Here is a 7434-nt window from a genome sequence, read left to right on the forward strand (position 1 = left end):
AACCAAGGGATGCTCTACCACTAAACTACGTCCTCAGCCCCTTAAATTTTTTTTTTTTTTAATTTTGAGACAGGGTAAATCTGTAAGTTGCTTTGGGCTTCACTAATTTGCTAAGGCTGGCTTGAACTTGTGATCCACCTGTTTCAGCCTCCCAAGTTGCTGGGATTACAACATTTGTTGTAATTTCTTTTTGAATATTTTTAAATTACAAATTCAACTATTTGTTTATTTATTATGCATTTTGAGATATTACCCAAAGCTGGCCTTGAACTCCTAGATTTGGGTGATCCCTCCACATCAGCCTCTCAAGTAGCTAGAACTATGAATGTACATCACCACGTCAAGCTCAAATTCATTTACCATGCTCAGTGGTTTGGTGCTATTGTAAATGGTACTTATACATTTTCCAATTGCCAATATTTCATTGCTAGTATATAGAAATAGAAATTTTAAAAAATATATTGACCTTACATCCTGTAGCGTTGTTGAACTCACTATTAGATCTCTTTGCATATTATTTGGAATTTTCTGAATGGACAATCATGTCATCTATGAACAGAGATAGCTTTATTCTTTTCTTTTTAATCTTTATTCTTTTTATTTGTTTTTCTTGCCTTCATGCATAAGCTAGAACTTCTGGATAAGGTGTAATAGAAATGGCAAGAGGAAAACACTTGTTTTATTTTTGTCTTAAGAGAAGAACATTCAGTTTTTATCATTAATTATTTCAACTGTAGTTCTTTAAAAATGATTTTTTTGTAGAAAGTAGGTTCTTCCAGTGTTCTAAGTGTTTTTATTGAATTTTTTCAAATGCTTTCTTCATATTTATTGAAATGATCATAGGTTTTGTCTTTAGTATTTTGATACCATTGAATAATTGGATCATAATGATAATTGAATGTTGAACCAGCCAGGCATTCCTGGGTGAGGGTTCCCAATTTAGCTATTGTGTTAGTAAAGATTCTCCAGAAAATTGGCATATAATATTTTATATGATATATAGTATATGAGAGATTTATTCAATCAGCTTACATGAGCAAAAGCTGCATACTGCCACAATGGCTGTCTGCAGACTGGAGAGCCAGGGAAATCAGTCTAAAAAGCCAAGACTCAGGACAAAAGGTACCAATGATACAGCCCCAGTCTGAAGCTGAAGGCCCAGAAGCCCCCAAAGAGTTGCTGAAACAAGTCTGCAGTGCAAGCCTGAGTCAGTATTCAAAGGTTGAAGAGTCTGGAGTCTGATGTTCCCAAGTGATGGCAGCATAACAAATGCACTTGCTCAAGAAGGGTCTAGAACACGCATGCATGAACTTTCTCCTCCTTCTGTGTTTTTGTTCCATTTGAGTCCCCAGCCTTTACAAGACAGACATTTTCCTCTCATTTTGCTGACTCCATCTGACAGTCACCTCTGGAAACACCTTCACAGACACACCCAGATTTTACCAAATTTCTAGATGTCTCTTAATCCAGTCAAGTTGATAATCAAAATTATTATCATAGCAATGATGTAAGCTGGATCTTTTAATGTACTTCAGAATTTAATTTGTTAAGAACTTTTGCATCTGTGTTCATGAAGAATATCACTTTGTAATTTTTTTCCATGTTTTTGTCTGGTTTTATTTATCAGTGTAATGTTGGCTTCATAAGATGTGTAGGGAAGTATTCCTTCCTCTTCTATTTTCTGGAAAAATGGTTAGTGGACTTTGCCAGGAAAAGTACCTGTACATGAAGTTTTCTTTTTAAATGTTTTTTAATTACAAATTCAACTGTTTGTTTACTTATTATGCATTTTGAGATATTGCCCAAAGTTGGCCTTGAACTCCTGGATTTGGGTGATCCTTCCATAGCAGCCTCCCAAGTAGCTGGAACTATGAATGTATATCACCACACCAAGCTCAAATTCATTTTTAAAATTAATATAGAACTATTTCCTTTTTAAAAAAGTGAACTTTGACAATTTGTGTCTTTCAATAGATTTTTATATTTCCTATAAAGTTGTCAAATTTGAGACAGAGTTCTTTTTAGTATTCCCTTGCTAACCTTTTCCTACCTTTAGGGTTCCTTATTTTTAACAATAAGAAACTGTATCAAATTTGTAGTCACATAGTCAGATTATCATAAAGAGAACATGGTTATCTCACTAGATTGACATAATTCTAGACCAAAGACAAAATTTGATGTTAGTCAAGTCAGTCTTATCTAGTATGAATAACTGGTTTATACCAGTAATATTGAAATATTACTCAATATCTTCATAAGCATATTTGCTATCCAATGACCTAATTAGTTATAGCAGCTTTTTTTCCAGATCATTGGGATTTTATAAGAAGACAGTCATGTCAACTGTGAATGCCACCATTATGTCATTTTCATTTTAGAAGAAAATTGAAATCAGTATTCATAAGTACTTTTCTCTGGAACATTTTGGATGAAAATCAAAGACAAAAAAAGTTGGCTAAATACAAAGGCAGCCTGGGAAACTGCAAATGAATAAACCAAAGGAATCAAGCACAGAAAGCATGGTTTGCAAACACTAGTATCTGTAACTTATTGATTACCTCATGGTAGACAGACAACTTCACTAAACTTCCGTTTATTTATCTATAAAAATACTTGGCTCACTGGGTCAGCATGATGTTTGGAAGAGATTGATACAAAACACTTGGCACATAGTCAATGCTCAGCACACAGAAGCTTCTATCGTTTGACTCTGCAACCAGCTCAGTAACTTGGGTTAAAATTAAACTTGTACCAGTTTCTAAAGATTAGGATTGAAAGACAGAAAGCTCAAGTTTCTCTGATTTGTAGAGAAAACCATCCTTAATTTCTCAAATACTCCAGCTTCAATTCCATGAGTTTCTTTTTTCCAGTTTTAGTGGGAAGAGATCTTTCCTCATCCTGATCTAGAAAACATTTAGTGACTCCATTCCTGATCAGAAAATGTCTATGTGACTAGCATTGTGCTAAGCCCTATAGGGAAACCAAATAAATCTATGCAGAGCCCCTGCTTGTTAGAGACCCTAAAGTAGAACCAAGCTTAGAGTAGAGGAAGGTGATAACACATCAATCAATTACATCATTGAAAATTTAATAAATCTAGAAACAGGTCTAGAGTGAGCTGGGTACTCTGAAAAGGCTTCCTGCTGAAGGTAGACCCTGAGGGAGGAAGAGGATTAGGAGAGGCAGGAGGAAAGAAAGAAGGTGCCTAGCAGATGGAAACCAGGGCCCAGAGCAGAGAGGCAGGGTGTGTGGCACAGTGGCTATGAGGCCACACTATGAAGCCACATTGCTTTTAAATCCAAGTTCCTGCTTTGCCCCCTGCTAGCTGTGTGAACAGGAAGATTACCTAACCTTATAAATCCCTGTGTCATCACAATAACACCTACCTCAAAGAGTTATTGAGTGGATAAAGTGACATGTTTGAAACCATGTTTAGCATTTATTGTAGGCATTAGTAGGTAGCAAGTGTAGAAAGAAGAGTATTAGGAAATGAGATCAGATTAAGGGATAGGGATTGGTAATAAAAATTCTATAATTAGTTATAATTTTTATTTTTGTGTTACCTCTATTTAAAAAATTTTATATTTTCTCTGAAAGCTGTAGACTGATATATTTAAAATTATTCTTGATGAAAGTTGCTTTAATGATCTCCTTCCTGATAGATTCTTTAATCCACATTTTACTTACTTTACCTTTTGAACTTATCTTCCCTTCATTTAATAATGTGTTTGGGGATGGGAACAGAATTCAAGACTCAAGGTATGATCATCTCAAAAACCAATGTTGTAACATTCAAAGAAGAGGGGCTGCAGCAATCATTTTAATTTTTATAGAATAGTTAATCGCAAAATATGTGATCTGGATGTGCCCTTTTTTGTTAGATGTTTTTGTTTGCTTTCACTCAAAAAGTTCGTCTTCGAGGACCCTCAAGGGAACATGGCCTGCCAAGGGAGTATATAAGATGGAAATAGGAAAACAACAAAAATGTCCAAAAAAAAAAAAAAAGTCAGAAAATTGGTAAGAAAAATCTTTAGTAACATTTATAGCTGAAACTAGGCTATCTGGGACTTTCCCTTAACCAATGGCAAATAATAGATATCACTAAAAACAAACAAACAAAAAAATCCCAACAACCTCTTTGAAAACATAAATACTAACCAATAGAGTTGCCTACATTTTTCTAATTGGATGCTTTTATTATATAGAGACACACCCCAAGTGAACATTCTTAGATTCCACAGTAAATATTGGTTTATAAAAAACCTTCCATGACCAAGAAAAGAGTCCATGTAATTTAATTATCAACTAAAACAAAAACTTTACTTCTATACTAAAGTGCACTGGACATGCACAGTGCTATTTATTCTCTTGGAAGTAGTTCTGTCTGAATTAGGAATCAAAAGCTTTGGGTTCTAATCTTAAATCTGCCTTTCAAAATGCATCATATTCAAAGGTATTCAAAAAATACTCATCAAGCCCTTCTGATATGCTCTATAACTGTGCTCAGAGACATGTCAAAAAATAATTTTCTGACTCTGTAACCAATAGTTTTATTTAAATGGCTTCTGAATTAGTTTGCTAAGGTTGCTATAACAAAGTACCACACAGTAGGTGACTTGTACTTTTAGAGGTTACAGGTTTGAACTCAGGGTATCAGCATGGTTGGTTCCCTCTCAAAGCTTCAAGAGAGGGAACTGTCACAGGCATCTCTCCTTGATTTATAGATGTCCATCTCCTTGCTATATCTCTTCACACTGTCTTTCCTCTAGTCTCTTATAAGGATATTAATAATATTAGAATAGGGACCCACTCTCCTTCAGTATAAACCCATCTTAACTATTACATCTGCAATGACTGCTTTTCTAAATAAGAGTATAGGCTGAGGAACTGAGGATTAGGATTTCAACATCTGATTTTGGGAGGAGGGACACATGCCTCAGCTCATAGCAGCTTCCATTTCTCATTTATAAAGCCAGGACATTATTTTTTTTTTATCCATTCATCTATTGAAGGGCATCTAGGTTGGTTCCACAGTTTAGCTATTGTGAATTGTGCTGCTGTAAACATTGATGTGGCTGTGTCCCTGTAATATGCTGTTTTTAAGTCCTTTGGGATAAAAAAAAATGTGGCATGTATACACAATGGAATATTACTCAGCAAGAAAAGACAATAAAATCATGGCATTTGCAGGTAAATGGATGGAGTTAGAGAAGATAATGCTAAGTGAAGTTAGCCAATCCCCAAAAAACAAATGCCAAATGTTTTCTTTGATATAAGGAAGCTGATTCATACTAGGATAGGGAGCAGGAGCATGGGAGGAATAGATGAACTCTATATAGGGCAGAGGGGCTGGAGGAAAAGAAAGGGGGCATGGGGTTATTAATGATGGTGGAATGTGATGATCATTATTATCCAAAGTACAGGTATGAAGACATGAATTGGTGTGAATATACTATGTATACAACCAGAGATATGAAAAATTGTGCTCTATATGCATAATAAAAATTGTAATGCATTCCGCTGTCATATATAAATAAAAAGAAAAAATAAATAAAGCCAGGACAAAGGTATCTTTTAAGGTAGCTTGCTTCCTTTGCTTTTAGAAAACATTTACATTTACCCTTCTAGGCAATAGGTATTCCACATTGAGTTAAGTGCTTTCAGGATCACACAGCCTACTCAGGCCTCACTAATCTTTTGATTCTCAGAGCAAAACATAGTATTAGGCACACAGTATCTGATGATTAGCAAAAAGAAGAAGAAGAGGAGGAGGAGGAGGAGGAGGAGGAGGAAGGGGAAAAGAAGAAAGAAAAGTGCCTTTCCCATAACATGATGTTGCCTCAACTTCCTACATGATGCAATCTGCTAACTCCTCTCCACTTGTGAGGGTGAGAGAGAACAGACAACACAAATACCACCCCCGCCAACTGCTGCAAATCTCAAATCGACCCCACTGAAATGGACCCGTATGTAGCAGAGTGAGGGTAGATGTGTAAAGTCCACTTACCTTTCAAGGGATGAACTTATGTCATTGTGAAATAACTTCAGATTTGATGCTCCTCAGTTAAAAGCTCAACCTCAGGGGCAGGAAAACAGGTGAGCACCTTCATTTAGGACTTTAATGGGCTATAGAGAAATCCCTGTGCCCTTGTCTCATCCCTCTGGGACAATGCCATTGCAACTTAGCAGTCATTCCTTTTTTTAACTTTGTTGTGTGTTTTTTTTTTTTTAATTGTAGATGTACATAATACCTTTCTTTTGTTTATTTATTTTTATGTGGTGCTGAGGATTGAACCCATGGTTCACACGTGCGAGGCAAGTGTTCTACGGCAGAGCCACAACCCCAGCCCCAGCAATCATTATTGTTACATATCTGGGACACCAAAGACTGAGAAAAATAACCCCATCTAATATTTAATGCCCCTTTACTGGGTAGCGAATACTTGAAACGAATTACCCCATTTAATCCTTCCAACAACTCTGTGGTACAGGCACTGGTGTTATTCCCGATTTACAGACAAGGAAACTAGAAGAGTTAAGCAATCTGTTCAAGTTCCCAATGCCTGAAGGATTAGTGCTATATCTAACTCAGTTGGTTTTGGGTAAGTCACAACCCCTCATAACTTCTGATAGTGCTGTCAATTGGATATAAAGATACCTGTCTTGCAAGTATGTCAAGCAGATTGGATAAAATACACACAAGGTGCTCATACAGTGTGGACATTGCACCAATATAGACATAGGCAAGCTATCTTAGCATCCTTTTCCTGTTGTTCTCATTTACTATATGAACATTTGTGGGAGAAGAACATGTTTCCTAACAACTCAATAAGTATGAATGGAGGACACAAGGAGAGTTCTGAGAGGCCTTGAGGTTAGGGTTGCAATAAGGGCCACCCAAGGAGGCTTTAATCAATGAACCCAATGCAGGTCGGACTATTAACCATCCCAAAAAACTAGTCAGGGATTATTTATAAATGGGACAATGGAAAGCTTCACTGGACTCAAAAGGATGATATACCTGGACACCTTTGAGATTCCCAAGGGCACTCCCTTCTGTGACAATACCCTAGCCAATCATGGCATGGGGCCAGTTAGTGCCAACGCCAGCATTTTACACATGTCGCTGCATTTCATCCTCACAGCAACAGGAAAGCATGCGGGACATTCTCCCTATGTTTAGGATACTAACCTAAGTTGGCTTGACTCATGAGCCCATGATATTAAAATAGCATGCTTATTAGGAAAAGTCTGATTGCAAAGAAAAACATCGATTTAATATGTTCTGTAGGAAAAGAGAAATTTTATCATGAAAATACAATTTAATAGGTTCTGAGTAAGAAGAAGTAGAATATAGAAAGATGTGAATCTATCTTTCAATCATCTATCTAAACTATCCACCTCTCTCTCCATCTTTTGCCTTAGTCCTCTCCT

The sequence above is a fragment of the Callospermophilus lateralis genome, chromosome 6, assembly GCF_048772815.1.
Source record: "Callospermophilus lateralis isolate mCalLat2 chromosome 6, mCalLat2.hap1, whole genome shotgun sequence".
NCBI lineage: Eukaryota > Metazoa > Chordata > Mammalia > Rodentia > Sciuridae > Callospermophilus > Callospermophilus lateralis.